This window comes from Solanum stenotomum, chromosome 2 (assembly GCF_019186545.1).
Source record: "Solanum stenotomum isolate F172 chromosome 2, ASM1918654v1, whole genome shotgun sequence".
NCBI classification, from domain to species: Eukaryota; Viridiplantae; Streptophyta; class Magnoliopsida; order Solanales; family Solanaceae; genus Solanum; species Solanum stenotomum.
Window position 1 is genome coordinate 22,583,942 of NC_064283.1, and position 20,846 is coordinate 22,604,787.

Genomic DNA, 20,846 nt, shown 5'->3' on the forward strand with positions numbered 1-20,846 from the left:
CTATTTATAGAGATTTCTTCTTAGTCCAAGGAAAAGGAATACCATGTCTTTCCTTAGAATAGAAAGACATGTACATCTCCCTTTCCTTAGAAAAGAAAAAGTCATGTCCTTCTTCCTTTCCTTAGAATAGAAAAAGTGATATACTTCTCCCTTGCCTTAGAACATAGAAAGATACATACTTCTCCCTTTCCTTAGAATAGAGAAAGACACATACTTCTCCTTTTTCCCTTTACAATAAATTCTGAGTTTTAGATAAATATGGGCACGGTAGGGACCACAAAATTAATTACCGAGGCTTCCTATTATGAAAATAATTCCAAATAATTAATTTGAATTATTCTTACCATAATAAATTACAAATCATTCCACTAGAAATTCGTAATTGCACTCCTCTATTTATATTTCGAAATTCCCCATTAGACATATATGTAATTCCCCATGTTAAGATTACAGATACTAATCAATAAATTACTGACGAACTTAATTCAATGATCAATTTCCTTTAGAGCATTGCTTAACTTATTTCATGCGTCGGATTCTTAAATCCACTTGCAAGGTTTGACACGATGAAAACTTTTAAGCTTCTCAAAAAAGACATATCATCAATCTCTATATCGAGACATGGATTTCATCAACTAACTTATTATTTCACCAATATATATTATCATCATCCAATCTACCAAGAATATTGACCCATCTTAGAATCTCACCTTTTAATAAATCAAAACGATGATTACCATATACAGATCATAATAGTTATTTCAGGATTAAGAATATAAGTACATTTAATAGTTTAGAGAATTGCTTTTGTCAGTCAGTCTAAAGCAACTATCTCTACTCGGTCCCATTCAATACATACAAAATGCACTAGCACAAGAAGTTGGAACTATACCATTCCCATAATCAAGATAAACTACATATAATCTTGTGCTACAATCGTACCGATAGCATGTCCAATTTCCATCTTAGATTGTGAACAAAAAAACTTTATACTAATAAGAACCGATGATTTAATCCTCCGTGTATAAGCTTAAACTCTATACACTAAATCATCTACTATATAAGTAAACAAGCACCATAAACGAATATATGATCTATTAAAATAAATAAATAATTATTCTATAATAAATACTATATCTAAACACATGGTTAATAGTATATATCCCAACATAAACTACGTAAAAAGTCATAATAATTGACAATTATATGCAAAATTTATGGTAGAAAGTAAACTTGTTTGAATCTTGAAATCTGAAAGGTGTCACATAAATTCGTTATATAAGTTTAATAGATAAGCAAAAGAATCGTACATTATAAACCACAGAGAGAGCTCTAATGGAGTTTAAAGCCCATTCAGAAAGTTTAGGGACGATGCCAAAGCCAATAATGACACTCTCCACACTTGTCATTAAGCACATCAATGTTATGCATGTATATGGAGCTGCATACTTCTCATTTAGCTTTGTTTAATTTAACCCACAAAATAACAACAAAAATATTTGTTAGAACTAGCTTTTTAACATTTCAAATAAGATAAATAGCATTTTTGGTCCCTATATTATTACCTTATTCTGATTTTAGTTCTCGTATTATTTCACTAAAGGCATTAAACCTTCAATTAATATAAATGTGTGCTTTTGATCCCTAATACTATCAGAGGTTAAAAACTTAACAAACTCACATATCAAAAAATAAATATACAAAAAGTAAAACAAAAAAACATAGGCTAAAAATCTCCTATGTTTGCTCGTCTTTTTCAGTTATTTATTTTCTTATTTTTTATTCGGATAAATTTTTAACATGCGTTAGTATTAGGGATCAAAATCACACATTAACATTAATTGAAGGTTTAATGTGGTTAGTTAAATAACATGAGGACTAAAACTAGGATAAAGTAATAATTCAGAGACCAAAAATGTCATTTGCCCTTTCAAAAAATTAAGAATAAGTAAAATTAAGTTGTATGAGAATTTTATGGGGAGGTTTAACTAGTAGATTTACCTGAATGATTAACCAAATGGCATCAGTAAGACTGCACACTATAAGTAAAAAAGGTCCTAAAAAGAAGTTGGAATGGGCAAAATTGACATCTATGCCTGTATTTTCTGCATATTGACCAATCACAACTTTGCCATGATTTAATGACAATAACATTGCACCTCCAACACATACTATTGTACCCCAAAACTTGGCATGTCCTCCTATACTTCTTAATCCCAATTTTTCTATCCTGCACCCAAAAAAAATAAAATTATTTACAACTATTTATTTATTTATTGGGATAAAAGCATAAGTACCCCATAGATTGTGACTGAAATCTCAGAGACAGACTTTAACTAAACTAAGGTCTTATTATCCCTGAATCCATTTTTCTTGTAATTTTGTACACCTTTTTGGCTTACGTGGCATCCAAACATCTCTCACGCGCCTCAACTACGTGGAATCACAGAGTGTGCCAGTAAGCCAAATGATGTACAAAATTACAAAAAAAATGAATTCAGAGAGGTAATAGGACCTTAGTTTAGTTAAAATATGTCTCTGGATTTCGGTTATAGTCTAAGGGGTACATGTCCCTTATGCCTTATTTATTTATCACGTTCCAACATGTATTTTTTATTTTTTTTTTACTTTTGAAATGTAGAGAATTAATTAATTACCCTAAGGGTACGGCTATGATAAAGGTGAAAGCTGGAATTAGATTATCAATGGCGGAAGCAATTGTTGGAGTTGAATTCTTTATGCTAATGAACCATGCATATTGGTTTGCTGTTATCCTGCGATAAAATAAGAAGAAAAACAAGAAGTAAGATTTCGAGGGTATAATTATAGGAAACTTACGTAAATTCCACTAGTTTAGGTGTTATACACTGTAGTTTATAATATTAGGTATCTTACAAGATATTTTATGCCTCTAGATACGTCCATATTTTTTGGTACCTCTATATACGTCCAGATACATGAATCTTCGATACATGGAGTCAAATTTAGGTGTAATTTGTTCTCGATACATTGTATCCAAGTGGATTCGCATGTATCTGGGATACATAATGTTGTTCATCTTGTATTCCTAAGATACTTAGAACAAAACTTTGAAGAACTTCTAGTAAAGAAACTAGAATCAGAAACAAATTAGATAAAATATACGAAATATTTTTTTTTCTTAAAGAAGAATTGTTGTCAATTTGTGTTTAAAGAATCTTACTGATTCCAACAAACTTTGCAGAAACACGAAATTACCAAAGTTTAATGAACCAGTGAAGAACAGAAGAACATAAATTAATTCACAAATCTAAAATCTGAACACATACCAGAATCTGGAAAAACAGAAAGAAGATCAAGCCCACTGAATGCACAGTGTCCCCTTAAGGAAATTATTCCCCTCTAGTATCTGATGTTTGATTTGGAATATGTCCTCCCAGGATAGAATGATCTCAATCACCAGTGTATTGATACCCAAAACGCTGGTGTCAGCGAGCTACTCAACGGCAGTAAAGTACACTTAGAATACTAGATTTAGTAGTAGAAGAAGAAGTCCATAAATTCTTTTTTTAAAATGAGAGGAAATTCCTCAATTCATAAAAAACAAAGGGTAGTGTGAAAAAGTTCTTATTGTGCCTTACCGGAAAGGTCACAAATCTTTGGAAAAGTCACAATCTTTCGGAAAGGTCACCACCTTTCATAAAAGTCACCACTTTTCATAAAAGTCACAACTTTTTCATAAAAGTCGCAACTTTTCATAAAAGTCACAACTCTTCATAAAAGTCACAACTTTTCATCAAAGTCACAACTCTTCATTTTCCATTCACACCTTTTAAAACCCAACAATCCCCCGCATGAATGGGGAATGACTCCAAGACAAAGAAACAGACAAGTATATATACTTTACAAGCAAGAATTAATTGCATCTGGATAAGTAGGTTTCCCCTTGGACTTTCCGTAGTGAACATATGTCAGATATACTCGGTCAATCGGTAGATGCGATATCTTTGAACTGTCGAGCTTTGGTGTATACCTAGACAACCATATGTCACACAATTAACCTTTTACCGTTTATGGTTCTTACGGTTGTGTTCGTTTCAGCCATGAACACCTCCTGGTTTCATGAGTGTATAGAGAATAGACTTTTGACAATAATTCTCTTTGAAGCGGCTTACACTTCACACCTACATAGGTGATTTCTAACCGTGTTATCGCGTCGATACACTATTTGGTCAAATCTGCCAAACTTAGCAAATCATTAAAAACATTAAACTTTAGTAACTCATTAACAAGTCTTAATGTTGTATCCTTGTTCCTGAGCATTGTCTTCATCATGAGAATGGATTAAGTTTGTTGACAATGCCGAACCGTCAGTCACAACTTTGTTTTTCTCCTTGAATCTAGCTCTTGGGATCTCCAGCCTGCTAGATATAGTTACCGCCATGATGACTTGTCCTAAGCCGTAAACCCATTCACTTAGATGATCTTTAAACTTTCTCTCTAGTTAGGCCTTTTTGTAAGTGGATCCGACACATTATCCTTTGAGTTTACATAGTCAATTTTGATAACTCCACTAGGGAGTAGTTTTCTAACGGTATCTTGTCTATGTCCTATATGACTAGACTTTTCGTTATTCGTCATTCTCCATGCCCTACCTATTGCATCTTGACTATCAAAGTGTATGCATACTGATGCCAAAGGTTTGGGCCAAAAAGAATATCTATCAAGAAATTCTGGAGTCTTTCAATTTATTCACCGCCCTTATCTAGAGCACCTAGCTCAGAGATTATTGTAGAGTTTGCGATACATGTCTCTTTTTTTTTTTTTTTTCTTTTTTTTTTAAAAATATTTCCAAGAGACTGCTCCTCTACTAAGAGTAAATACATATCCACTCGTGGATTTCACTTCATTTGTCCGGTGATCCAATTCGCATTACTATATCCTTTCAATACTGTTGGATATTATTAAAATGCAAGACATAGTTTTAAGTATTTCTTAAATACTCCAAAACTCTTTTCATTGTCATATAATGAGTTCGATTGGGATCACTCGTGAACCAACTCAGTTTATTAATAGTAAATGCTATATCTGATCGGCACACTTCGTGATATACATCATAATTCTCAATACTTCAGCACAATCCAATTGTGAGTCACTTTTGCCTTCACCCTTTTGAAATGCAAATCTCACATTTATTGGAGACTTGACAATATTGAAATCCAAATAATTGAACTAGTCAAGTACCGTTTCAATGCAATGAGACTGCGAATATGCTAAACATTATGGAGTTCTAAGGATTCTTATACCTAAGATCGCATCAGCAACTCCAAAATTTTTCATTCCAAACTTGCTTTCTAGCATACATTAGTAGCATTTAGTGTCAACATATCACCAATTATACAAACAAATAATGACCTAGTAATTTTAATGTTAACACATTTTTCACTTCCATTATTCTTAAATCCATTTACCAACATAGTTTGGTCAAATATCTTATGTCATTGTTTGGGCGCTTGTTTTAGTCCATAAAGTGACTTAACAAGTTCACACACTTTCTTTTCTTTACCAGGAACCACAAAACCCTCGGGTTGTTCCATGTAAATTTCTTCCTCCAATTCTCCATTTAAGAGAGTTGTTTTCACATTCATTTGATGAATTTGGAGGTCATATACCATAGCTAATACAACTAACATCCAAATGAATGTAATTCTAGTTACTTACGAGTATGTGTCGAAAAGATCAAGACCTTGTTTTTGTCTTGCTTTATATTTGTCAACAGTTCCATCGACTTTCATTTTCCTTTTGAGGATTCACTTTGAACCCAAAAATTTATTTCCTGGGGGAAGATCAACCAACTTTCAATTGGATTGCTCAAGATTGAACCAATCTCACTATTAACACCATCTGTCCAAAAGGATGAGTCTACAGAAGACACAAGAAATGTTACAAAATCATATTCGAAGAAAGTAGATGTCCTTTGACATTTACTACACTTCGGAATATCTTTATTAAGTACATTCTCCTTTTATTCTTTCCAAGGTCGTTTAGACCTTTCACTAGACTACTCAAGTCTAATATTACAGTCCACTGTCTTAGGTCCTATTTTAATTCTTTTAGAAATAGGAACTTGGACTTTGGCTAGACACCCCCACACTTTGAAATATTTCAAGTTGGATTTCCTTCTTTTCCATTTCTTATATGGAATAGATTGTGTCTTGGAAAAACAAAATTTTCATTGCTTTCTTTATGAAAAGGCAAAACTTTTTGTTGTTCCCTTTTGCAGTAAGGATAGTTCCTCCACACAAGTTTTGTGGTAAACCAAAACTTATAAGTAATGCATCGATCATTTCCTTCAAAGTTTAGTTTTTTTTTCCCATTAGATTGAGGTGAATAGGGCAGCAGTTTGATGGATAATTCCACTTTTCAAACATATTTCTGCAAAATGAGATTTATACTCTTCATTCTTATCACTTCTTATGTATTTCCCAACTAATTTTCAACTTCTATATTCTATTGTCTAAATATTTCTATTGCTTCAGCCTTACCATTCAGCAAATAGACAGTCATTTCTAATGCAATTGTCAATGAAAGTTATGAGATACTTTTTTTCACCACGAGATGGTGTTGACTTCATATCACAAATGTCAGTGTAAATCAACTCTAAGGGATTAGAATTCCTTTCAACAGATTTATAAGAATGCTCAGCATACTTAAACTCCACACAAACATGACATTTTTATTTTTTGCACTTAAAGTTAGACAAAACTTCTAAGTTGATCAGTTTTCCTTACAAGGTTTTGTAATTGACATGCCCCAAGTGTTCATGTCACAAACTTTGACTCAAGCAAGTAAGAACAAATAAAAATATTGATTTTGAAAAGCTCTTCGCGAGGTAGCTTTTTTCTCACTAATATTTTGTTCCTATTTCTTACAATTTTGTGTGATATAAACATTGTTTAGAGTCATCACCTTGTCAAATGTCCTTTTCAGAAGGAACTTTCCATAACTTTCAATTGGATTGTTATAGAACTACCCATGAACAAAGTTTCATCGGGTCCAATAAAGGCAATATAGTCCAAATGTTTCTTTTACAGAACATAACAAATGACTATTCACCAATATTCATGTCTATGCAAATATTTTTATCATAATAGACATATCTTTTCATGAAAAATCACAACATTTTAAGTGACACTTTTTCATAAAAGAACACAATTATTTTGAACAAGTATATATAGAATTTGGTAGTTTCATACTAGTCACACCATATACTAGTAATAGAGAAACTCAACAACCACAATACAAAATATACTCCAAGAATTTTGTGGGTCTAACATAATACAAAAGTATCATTGAATTTCATATCTTTTGCTCCAAAATTAAATTAGACACCAAGTCTAATTTTATCTTTATCATAAGCAAAGAACCCCCACATTTTAAATGTGATCTCAAAAATATTTTTCAAATATTTGAAAATAGTTATTCCACATATTTTTCCAGACCATCAAAATGTCATTGGCACTATGAAACCTCTTTTGGAAATATTATTCTACAAAAGAATTATATTGCTTCAATTCTCTTTGACAATCTTTACATAGTGTCAAAGTTCATTCCATAGAGGCACAAAATCACAAACTCTAAGTCACTGGTATTTTTCCATCTATCACAAATAGACATACCACTTAGTATTTTGAATACTAACAATAAAGACAATTTTTTTTTTGTACAATGTGTTTCTATATAACAGTGAAGTTTATAGAAAGTTAAAAGTACAATATTGACTTATTATGTGAAGTTTTCATATTTTTCAAACCAATTGCATAGTCTGATTTATCTAGAGTAGAAACTACAAAAAAAAAATCAGACACAATCAAATTTCACATGGAGTACAAAACTACAAAAGTTTTTTTTTTCTCCAAACATAATTAAACATATTCTTTATCACATAGAAATGTTTTTCTTTTCAAATAGTCTTCCAACTATAACATTTTGACATACTATTTTATCAAACAAAAATGTGCATCTCTCATTTTGCAAACTAAAGAATTTTAAAGGCAACACTATTTGCCAAGCAAAATTCATTCCACAACAAATGGTTTGTAGATCTTTTTCTAAAGATACACATGATAAAAAATCAAAATTGCTAACTTTTAGAAACTATTTTCCTCCTTAGATAAATAATAAGAATGTTACCTGGTGTAATCTTTAACCGGAATAGCACCAATTTTTTCTGTACATTCTCACATCGACCTTGCTAAACAAAGCACCGAATTCTGGAGAAGTAATGCATTAATCTTCTACTTCCATGATCTATTTCTCTCAATCAATAGAATACAAGAAATACCAACAGTATAATAATTTCCTTAAGATTGTTGTTCATCTTGTATTCCTAAGATACTTAGAACAAAACTTTGAAGAACTTGGTAAGACACAATAAAGTTTAAGAACATTTTCACAACTAGAAAATTAAAACTAGTAGAGAAACTAGAATCAGAAACAAATTAGATAAAATATATGAAATATTTTTTTTTCTTAAAGAAGAATTGTTGTCAATCTGTGTTTAAAGAATATTACTGATTCCAACAAACTTTGCAGAAACACGAAGTTACCAAAGTTTAATGAACCAGTGAAGAACAGAAGAACATAAATTAATTCACAAATCTAAAATCTGTAACATATACCAGAATCTGGAAAAACAGAAAGAAGATCAAGCCCACTGAAAGCACAGTGTCCCCATAAGGAAATTATTCCTCTCTAGTATCTGAGGTTTGATTTGGAATATGTCCTCCCAGGATAGAATGATCTCAATCACCAGTGTATTGATACCCAAAACGCTGGTGTCAGCGAGCCACTCAACGGCAGTAAAGTACACTTAGAATACTAGATTTAGTAGTAGAAGAAGAAGTCCATAAATTCTTTTTTTTTAAAATGAGAGGAAATTCCTCAATTTATAAAAAACAAAGGGTAGTGTGAAAAGGTTCTTATTGTGCCTTACCGGAAAGGTCACAAATCTTTGGAAAAGTCACAATCTTTCGGAAAGGTCACCACCTTTCATAAAAGTCACAACTTTTCATAAAAGTCACAACTTTTTCATAAAAGTTGCAACTTTTCATAAAAGTTGCAACTCTTCATAAAAGTCGCAACTTTTCATCAAAGTCACAACTCTTCATTTTCCATTCACATCTTTTAAAACCCAACACATAACACGTCTCCCTCGCCTCTCTCCCATCTTCCTCGCCACTCTCCCATTTATCTGATATCCCAGATACAGGTGAATCACTCCAGATACATACAGATGCATGCATCTAATGTGTATCTAGTGTGATTCACATGTATCTGTGATACATACGAATGTTGCTCTCCTCCCTCTTCAATCTCGCTCGCCTCTCTCTCTCTATTTTTATGTATCTGGCAGAAAAAATACATGTATCTAAGTGTAAAATACGTTGAAAATTCTTAATTTATGATAAGATACGTAATATTTTAAAAGTATAGGTAATACTAATTTATATGACAGTTTAGTATGTCTAATAATTATGTAGTTTTCCCATAATTATATACAACAATTATGGTTTAAAAGCATAAATAAGTTATAATCCTCGATATGATTCTAAATTGTTCATATCCTTTATTTAACCGGTGGTTTCTATGTCACAATCAGTTACGGCTAAAGTTTTATTAAAGAATCTTTTCATGTGGTAGAACGTCTTCCGAAAATATAAGATTTTTATTAAGCCGATTGCCAGTTGCCACCTAATTACTGAAATACTACAATTAGTTAGTTCAAGATGGAGAAAATAATTCGTTTCTTACTTTTCCATTGTGCAACTCACATGCAACGTATAAAAAGTTAGGAAAACGTTTGGTTGAGTGGAATTACTACTCCCTTTACTAACGTGGGCTTGAATCTCATTAAAGAGAGCGAGATATCCGTTCCTTAGCCTAAATAAATTTTTATTTCTTCATTTTATTTTCAATTGTAATCTTGTAATTTTTCACTAAGGGTTAGATTTATTTAAATTTCGAAATTCAAAATGTGTCACATAAATTTGAACAAGGGAAATATTTAATTTATTTCCAATAGAAAAGAAAATTCTTACCCGAAAATAGAACACAAAAATATTTGGAAAAGAATAGAGATTGTCAACTTCGATTTGTTTTTCCTGTCAATAATAAGATGCATGAGTAAATAAGAGAAATGTGGAATAAGAAAAAGCTGAAAAAAGACACAATTATGAATTATGATAAACCATTATGTTATCGATTTCTATTTTCAGGGACGAATGAGGTAATACCCATCAATTAATTTGCCAAGAATAGAAAATTCATCCTTCATTAGTTATATCGAAAAATGACCTCGTATCCTAACTTCCACCTCATGTTTTTTTTTAAAAAAAATAGCAAAAATGTGTCTCACCCAATTGATTCTGAGATCTCGATTAAATTGGTTCATTAATTTGAATTTTACTATTTTCAGGACTTGAATATAGAAAACAATTGTCATTTGTGAATGGATCGAAGGGAGTATTTGAAGGAGAATAAATGTTACTAGTAGATATATATTTTCTGAACGACCACATATTATAACAACTGCATTTGTCCCTAATTACTTGTCCATTTTGAAATTGACACACCTATTAAGAAAATAATGATTGAAATAGAGAGTTTACTATTTTATCTATATTAATTATGAAGCGAATGAATTACAAATTTAAGGTTTTCAAGAAGTTCTACATTTTTTCAAAATTAATTAATTGAGGGTATAATAGGTAAAAAAAATGTTCCTTTCTTGATTTGTCAAAATGGACAAGTAAAAAAGGAAAATTGGACAAGTAATTAGAGACAAAAGAGATATTATAATACGACATTCAAAACTCAAACCTAAAATTTCTAATTAATTTGTGTCCCATGACGTTAGTAAAGTGGGATGCGGAATATTTGTTAGTGAAAAATTACAAAATAACAAAAAAAATACAAGATTACAATTGAAAAAAAAAAATGAAGAAATAAATCTCTTCAGGCTGAGGCGCGGATATCTCGCTATCTTTAAGGAGATTCAAGCGCACTGCAGCAAATATTTTTCACCGATCCAGCAATAGTCTTTCTTGACTTGTCCCCTCCAAGTTACAACAGCCTATTCACAATATATAACTCAACAACTTTGGACAAAAGGTGAGTTCAAAGCTCCACAAAAAGAACACCTCCCTTCAACTAATAAGAACTCTCTTTTTTGACTAACTCTTTCACTCTATGTTTTTCTTGTGTGTTGTGTGTTTTAAACCAAATAAAGACCACCACTATTTATAGTTGAGAGAGTCTTCCTAGCAATGAATAGGAAGATAATGGGGTAGTAAATAGTGAAGATAATGATCTTAGGAGTTACATATGTTACAAGGTATAATGGAGGATAATGAGTGAAATAATGTATGAAAGGTTACAAAAGTTTTAATGGGCAATGTAACTTTTCTTGGCTAACCGTTGGTTTGTTGACAAGCTGCAACAATAACAAATATTGTAACTCCAAAATGGAGTAATGCAGCAATCAATATTGCCATTAACATTCTACAGCCCATTAGGAGTCAACCAAACGGCAGTATCAATGACTGTGGCAATGTAAGAAATGTAAATTCTTCAAAAAAATTAAAATGCCACACTAACAACCCTCCACTCATTTTAATATTCACAAGAGAGTCTATCAGCTGAAGGAAGATTACTATGCATAATGAAGGTGTGCTCTGCATTGAACCTCCACTTAATAAAGCAGTAACTTTTACTTCAGAGTCGTAGTGGTCTCAGACTTGAACTATGACTGCTTAAGGGAAATAAAATATCACTGCTCACACATAATAATCAAGGTGTTGACATGAGCTGTAAAAGCCAGCACGTTATGACCATGTGTTATCCCGGTTTCATGAGTCTTTTTGAGAATAAGTCAAATTCTCATAGGAAGCGACCTACTTCCACACATCACATAAGTGAAATCTGTCGAGAGTGTTCCTGTAAGTTTAACACTCCACCCATACGGGGTACAAATATTCATTAAGAGTTTTATCAACTCAACCTTCACAAAGTACTACAAGATACAATGCACTCACATCATAGGGAGGGAATAAAAAAAAATAGTGCATTTTTTCACAACAAGTCATCATATGATTAGTTTTTCTCTTTGACCTGGTTATAGGATCTCTAGTCCCCAGGTTGGGTTTCCTCATATATGACTCAAGGATTTATAGGCTTCAATCCCATCTCCCTCGATGTGCTCCAGACCTTTTCTCTCATTAAAGCCTTAGTAAAAGGATCTGCAAGATTATCACAAGATTTGACATAATCAACATTAATGGTACCATTTGTCAAATACGATCTTACATTACTATCTTTCCTCCTTATAGGTCTGGATTTACCGTTGTAATAACGGTTTTGAACTCTACCAATCGTAGCGGTTCTATCACAATGAATTAAAATAGGAGGAATTGGTTTTTCAAAATAAGATATTTGAAACAATAAATCTCTTAACTAATTCGTTTCCTCACTAGCTGAAGCTAAAGCAATTAGTTCAACCTCCATGGTAGACTTAGCAATTATAGTTTGCTTTTTTGATCTCCAACAAATAGAACCACCACCCAAAGTAAAGACATAATCAGTGGTAGAACAAGAATCACATGATAATGTGTTTGAATCTGCATCACAAAAGCCTTCACGTACAACAGGATATTTTTTATAGAACAAACCACAATTTTTTGTTCCAATTAAATATCTCATAACTCTTGTTATAGCATGCCAATGTTCATTACCTGGCTTGCTTGTAAACCTGCCAAGTACTCCTACTTCATATGCAATATCAGGCCTAGTGCAATCAGTCACATATCTCAATCTTCCGATTATGCTAGCATATTCCTTTTGATTTATTACATCATTTTCACTTTCAACAGGAATAAATGAATACTTGAATTAAAAGGAGTAGCAACATGCTTGCAATCAAGAAAGTTAAGTTTTTTCAAAAAAATTTCAACATAATGTGACTGGTCAAGGAAAATTCCATCGCATGTTCTTGTTATTTTTATTCCAAGAATAACATTTGCCTCACCAAGATCTTTCATATCAAAATGGCTTCTAAGAATAATCTTAGCTTCATCAATAGCATTCATGTTAGAGCCAAAGATCAACAAATCATCAACATATAGGCAAATAATCACATGTGAATTATTTCAAGACTTATGATATATGCACTTATCACACTCATTCGTTTTAAAACCATTTTCAATCATGTAGGAATCAAACTTTTCATGTCATTGTTTAGGTGCCTGTTTCAAGCCATATGGGGATTTAGTAAGTTTATATACTTTGCTTTCTTGACATGCTTCAATAAAAGACTCGGGTTGATCCATATAAATTTCCTCATTTAGGTCTCCATTTAAAAAAGCAGTTTTTACATCCATTTGATGAATTTGCAAATAAAAAATTGCAGCCATAGCAATTAAAAGTCTTATGGATGTAATTCTTGTTACCGGTGAAAAGTATCAAAAAAATTTAGGCCTTCTAGCTGTTTAAAACCTTTTACAACTAGCCTAGCCTTGTATTTATCAATAGATCCATACAGTTTCAGTTTTTTTCTTAAGACCCATTTGCAGCCAATAGTTTTACAACCCGGTGGTAAATCAACTAACTTCCAAGTTTTATTAGAAATTAGTGATTTAATTTCATCATTTACAGCTTCTTTCCAAAATATAGAATCATGTGAAGATAATGCTTCTTTCAAAGTGAGAGGGTCATATCCAACATTAAACACATAAAAATCAGGACCAAAATCTTTTTCTACTCTAGTTCTTTTACTTCTTCTTAACTCAAAATCATCAATTTCTTTATTTTTTAAAGTAGAAGTAGAAGAACTAGGTAGTGACAAAACATTTTGTTCAATCCTTTGACCCCCACTATTTCTAGAATCAAAAGGGAACTTATTTTCATGAAAAATAGATCACCCGATTCTATCACAATATTATCTTCAAGATTAAAAAATCTATAGGTTGTACTATTTGAAGCATAACCAAGAAAAGCACAAGTAGTAACTTTCTTACCCAATTTTGTAATCTTGGGATCCATTATCTTTACAAAGGCTAGACAACCCTAAACTCTTAGATATCCCAAACTTGGCTTGTAACCTTTCCACAATTCAAAAGGTGTCAATTTAGACATTTTATGAGGCACACGATTCAACATAACAAGCAGTCAAAATAGTTTCACCCCAAAAATTTAAAGGTGCATGTGACTCAATAAGCATGACATTAGTCAATTCAACCACAGTTCTATTTTTCCTTTCCGCTACTCCATTAGATGAAGGAGAGTAAGGAGGAGTAGTTTCATGAATTATTCCCAATGATCTAACAAAATAATCAAACTCATTTGACTCATATTCACGACTTCTATCACTTCTAATTCTTTTTATTTTTCTACCAAACTGATTTTCAACCTCATGGAGATAAGTTTTAAAATTTTCAAAAGCATCACTTTTATTTTTCATCAAGTAAACATATGTAAAACTTAGAAAAATTATCAATGAAAGTGATAAAATATCTATTACCTCCACGAGTTAAAATTTCACCAAGTTCACAAATATCAGTATGAACTAATTCTAACAAATTAGTTTTTCTTTCAACTTGAAAATGAGGCCTTTTAGTGATTTTAACTTTCCTACAAGCCTCACAATTTTTAAAATTCTTTTTAATCATTGGGATTAATCCTAAACTATTCATGATTTCAACATAACGATCATTAAATGACACAAATGAGCATGCCAAAAATTAGTAGAAGAAAGCATATAAACAGAAGTAGAAGCTTTATTCACTTCTACATTCAATTTGAACATCCCATCACAACCATACCCCTTTCCCACAAAAATATCCTTCTTCACAATTACATATTGATCATATTCAATAATCTATTTAAAGCTTGCTTTATTAAGAAGAAAACTAGACATCAAATTTTTTTCTCATGGAAGGAGTATAGAGTACATCTTTTAAAGTTAATACCCTTCCAGAAGTAAAACACAATTCGACATCTCCCGTTCCAAGCACTTGAGTTGTGTGAGAATCACAAAGCATGATGGTTTTGGGCTCCTCAAAATGAGAATATTTTTAAAACCAGTCTTTGTCATAACAAACATGACGGTTTGAACCAGAATCAACCCACCATCCATCAACACTCTCAACCATGTTTATGTCGGTAATCACCGCCACTAAAAGTTCTTCGGTAACGTTTGCCTGAGGGTTAGGACCACATTTTTGGAATCTGCAAAATCGAGCAATATGTCCACTCTTGCCACAAACAAAGCACTGTCCCTTGTCTTGAACTTGTTGATTTTGTGCTTGGTTATTTTCACCATTATTTTTCTTGGGAGGTCTACCATTATTTTTCTTGAATTTTTTCTTCTTAGGCTTCAAAGAAGTATTTTCATGAGTTTCAAGAGTAGCATTATTTGAAGTAATTAAATTTACATTCGTTGTGATGTTGCTCTCTTCTTTTTGTAAAAGTACATCTTGGCCCCTTGCCTCCTCACCATCGTACTTTTCCACTTTCTCATGATGAGAAATACGTTCATCATCATCCATGGAGGTGTCATCAACCTTCCATCTTTTGAAATGGTTACCATTGAACCAAAATGGCTTGTTAAGGTCTCCCATCTTGACATCCACGATTTTTTCAATTGTAGTGATTCTAAATCTCCTTAAAATTGTTAGTGAAAAATTACAAAATAACAAAAAAAAAAAAATACAAGATTACAATTGAAAATAAAATGAAGAAATAAATCTCTTCAGGCTGAGGCGCGGATATCTCGCTATCTTTAAGGAGATTCAAGCCCACTGCAACAAATGTTTTTCACCAGTCCAGCAGTAGTCCTTCTTGACTTGTCCCCTCCAGGATACAACAACCTATTCACAATATATAACTCAACAACTCTGGACAAGAGTTGAGTTCAAAGCTCCACAAAAAGAACACCTCCCTCCAACTAATAAGAACTCTCTTTTTTGACTAACTCTTTCACTCTATATTTTTCTTGTGTGTTGTGTGTTTAAACCAAATGAAGACCACCACTATTTATAATTGAGAGAGTCTTCCTAGCAATGAATAGGAAGATAATGGGTAGTAAATAGTGAAGATAATTGCCTTAAGAGCTACATAGGTTACAAGGTATAATGGAGGATAACGAGTGAAATAATGTATGAAAGGTTACAAAAGTTAATGGACAATGTAACTTTTGTTGGCTAACCGTTGGTTTGTTGACAAGCTGCAACACTAACAAATATTGTAACTCCAAAATGGAGTAATGCAGCAATCAATATTGCCACTAACATTCTGCAGCCCATGAGGAGTCAACCAAACGGCAGTATCAATGACTATGTGGCAATGTAAGAAATGTAAATTCTTAAATTATTAAAATGCCACACTAACAATTGCCCCGATGCAAAGGGTACAATTGTCAATAGTACCATACATTACTTATTTCCTCCGTCCTAATTTATATAGGAAGAATTAGGGATATATATATATATATATATACCTCTCAAAGAAGAAAGCAACTGGAGCAATAGAGATAGTTGCAAAAATAGGCATTTAAGCTGACTGAACGAAAGCATTCATGCCACCATCCATCACTAACTTTGATATTATTACCATTCCGGCATACACAATTTCTACGATCACCATTACCATAAAAATCATCAATTCGTTCCCTTTTTTCTGATAAAAACTTCAATGGGTGGAGGGGTGGGGATAAATATATATATATATATATATATATATATATATATATATTAATATTAATAGGTGAAGTGAAATGGTGATTTTTATCTGATAAAATATTGGAACTATATATATAGTGACCAATTGCTATACTAGAAAAAATATTGCAAGCTTGGGAGAATGGATTTTGAAAGGAGACGTAAATGTTGGATATATAACTTTGGAAGACCAAGTAGAAATTAAAACTGTGTATAGTGTGCATTTGCCATCATTAGAAGTTTGATAAAAGTTTCAAAGTGTTTAAAATTATCCCACAAGAAGGAACTTTTATGTCTAAATTAATGTTATAAGTTTTAATTTATGTGGACAAATATAATAATAATAAAAAAATCTATGTATATTTTTGTAGTGGAGTTATGGTTTCCAAATCATGATAAGTATGATCTTTTTTTGTCTGATATTTTTTTTATCTAGAGAGAAAAGATAAAGTTCTCTTTTATTATAAAAAAAAAAGTGAGAGAAATAGTAATCTTGTGCAAGAAAATTTGGTTTTCCTTAAATGTTTTAGGTGAAAAAAAAAGGGATAATTTAAGAGACCTTCATCGCGCACCATCTTTCATTATATACATAGTTTATGAACATAATTGTTTTTTTCTTAATTCTAAAAAATTATCAAACTAAACATTTATTATCGCATCTCAAATGAAAAAAAAAATGTTTATACAAATATTTGGAGGTCAAGTATGCAGGTTGCATTTTTCTATCCAAAAAATGAATTTACCCATTGATTTATACTTATCGTTTCTCGTATTATGAATCCAAGCTCAAGCTAAAAAAAACTCAAATATAGTACTAAAAACTGGAATGAAATATTGCTTAGGTTATTAGTCATATAGAAGTATTAAATAGTTATATTAATGTCATAAAAGGGTATTTTTGGAATGTGGTTGAAAGATTATCATTTAAATAAGTCTGGTTACAGAAATTTAAAAATAAGGGAGATGAGTGTAATATCTGAAACTACAAGGGAAGTAAGTGTTATAAGGTTAAACGTGAGGGGAGGTCTATGAAATTATATATAAAAAAAAGAATTGTTTTCCGCAATCAAATTTCATAGCTTTTAGGCCGTAGATATACGATGCATTAGATTTGAGGCAAAATAACATGTATACCTCGAAAAGGGAAACTATTTACAAACGACTATTTCTTACTTGTATATTATTTTGTTTTTAACTACTAATTCACGTTTAATGTTTGATATCATCATAGTATGCATATATTATGCTGATATCAAAGAGGAAGAAACAATGTTTCTGTGAAAACACTATTCAGTTACTTCTTGATACTAGTAGAATATATATATATACTCTGATGACATCAAGGAGGAAAAAGTAGTGTTTCAGTGAAAAGACTGTTCAATTACTACTAGAGTATATAGATACCATTAGAGTATATACTAAACGTAAGTCAAGTAAATTACTAAACGACGAGTTTTCGTATTTTGAAATGAATCCATAATATCTTCAAGTTTTCATATTTTGAAATGTATTCATAATATCTTCATTGGAGATAATACTAAGTACTAAATATTCTAGTGCAATTGGTTTATTCTAACCTAATTTGATCTATAAATAGGAGGTTGGAGGTTCAAATCCCTATAATATTAAACTTTTCTCTATAATGTCTCCGACTATAAATAAGAGGTTGGAGGTTCAAATCACTATAATATTAAACTTTTCTCTAAAATGTCTCAGAAATAAAAGACAAATTTAGCCTTATTGGGGATCGAACTCGAGCCGCGCCTATGCAAATGACTATTCCATTAACGCTGCAAACTAACGAGCCAAGAAGCTCAGTTATTCAAGTAGTGTCATTAACATTATTTATAGGGATATTTCTAATTTTCAGATATTTTAATATTATATAATACTAAAATTTTTCAATGAAGCAGTGTCGGTCAACACTGCATGACATAGGATGGGTTCGCCCCTGTACTCTGATAGTATCAACAATTGTTCAGTAAATTGAATAAGAAGGACAGTCAAATAAATAGTTTGGATTGAGATCTAATCAAAATAAATATATTAGATTGAATCCAATTAAAAAAAAAATATTTTGTCTAATAAATTCAATGAGGTATTATTTTCCCTACATTTTATAGATTTGGTTTCCTTGGTAAAGAAACAAATGGACGTGACTAGGCGCACTTGAGAATTTGTGGGGTTGCCAACTGATTGCTGGTGAAATTGTTCACTCATGATTCCTCTTTTAGATATTAAACCACATTAACATTATTAGTTCATATTTAACTTGACATATTCTTAAAAATATTTTATATTCGTCTATATTTAATTTAATTAATACATCTCTCAAATATAAATAATTAATAAAATATTAAGTTTACTATATCATCTTTTAATTATGATAAATTCAACATTATAAAAAATGATTATAGTTAGTTATTAAAAAAATAGAGATTAAATCATAAATTATTTTTTAAGTTTTTGAAATGAACATTGATTTTTATTGTAGGAGTAGTGAATAAGTAAAAATGGTAGAATCAAGAATGTACTTAATATAAATAGTGAAGATGAGAATTTTAAGCTCATCGATCAATAAGGTTATACCATAATACAAGAAACTTTTTTACTTGTAAAGAAAATTTAGAGCCGTTTAGACGTGATTTGAAATTAGCGATTTGAAATTAGATTGATTTTAAATTGATATTTTGTTTGGACATGCAATTTGAATTTCTTAAATTATATTTTTGTTGTAAACATGAAAATCCCATAATTATGAAAATTATTAAAACTCCCCCAACTCTTATATTATCTTATCAAATGAGTAAATTATAATTCATAAATAAGGTGTTAGAATAGAGCTCCCATTAGAATAGCCTAATGCACTGAATAAATAAATCACATGTTTTATGTTTTTTTCATGAATATTTTTTTTGTAACTACTTGTTATTACAGAGTATTAAATACATATAATTTTATAATGATTTATTAGTCTAATACATTATAGATCGCATACAATCACTTCCTATTGACTATTGAGCATGAGATTTGCAATATTTAATGAGTTTTTTTCTTTTTCTTTTTTTAATCACGATATGAAGCTTTAATTTATACTTTTTTTGAAAAATTTAGAATTTGAAATCATCATTTAAAACTTAAATTTTGTGCAGATTCATAAACAAACACTTATTTGAATTCAAACTTAAAATTAAGCTTCCAAATCCTACGTCATAATTAGGAGTGTTCACGATTTGAAAAAAAATCGATCCAAATCAAACCAAACTGAATTGTAGCCTTTCGACTCTTAGGTCAAATTCAATAAAGTACTAGGCACATTCTTTGAGAAGCAATTAGCCGTAATTTTCCTCTCCAGTGAGCTTTTTCAGATTTGTTTTCTATTGCAACTTGCAAATCAACCATTTGTCATACGTAAAATATTCATTGTTAAATTTTATTAATGGGGTGTCTCCTAGTAAATCAAATTTTTCGATTTTGATTTTTAAATTTTTAAACTTTTACAAATTCTACTATGTGCAATCCTCCTAATAAAAAAAATTAAAAAAGAACTACTGTTTCTGGTCAAGATCCTAGCCATGGAGGGAGTGATAGGGAAACATCACAAATTTGGAAGCACTTTGAAGAAGTTCTTGATAAGAAAGGTGAACAAATGGAAAAAATGCAATTTTTGCTTTAAAGAATTTTCTTGCCCTAGTAAGAATGAGACTTCTAATCTATGAAAACATTTAAATAGTAATTATGCCAAATCCCCTTTAAACCTATCAAAGAAGAGAGACTAGGGGTTTTGGAAAAGGTTGTTTATAATATTGTTGAGGTTAAGAATGTCATTGTTGAGTTTGTTATTCTTGATGAACAACCATTTTGCCTAATTATAAGTTACCTTCTCGTGTTATTGTTGCTAGACAATGTTTAGGCTTTTAGCGTTCATGAGGTGGGACGTATATTTCCTTATCACCATCCCTTTCCTTTCAAGCAGCATTACGATCACGCTATTCCCTATCACGATCTCTCCATCCATCATATCTATTCCAACCCGGATTTCCACCTGGCCTTAGATAGTTCGGACGAAATCCTCCTCCTTGATTAGCTAGGAAG

The 20,846-nt window shown here is 31.3% G+C and overlaps 1 pseudogene; it reads right to left on the reverse strand.

Annotated features, from left to right (window-relative positions):
- The window catches only part of LOC125855820 (WAT1-related protein At1g09380-like), a 27,070-nt pseudogene extending 6,917 nt beyond the window's left edge, over window positions 1–20,153 (reverse strand).
- Between the last annotated feature and the right edge of the window lie 693 nt (window positions 20,154–20,846).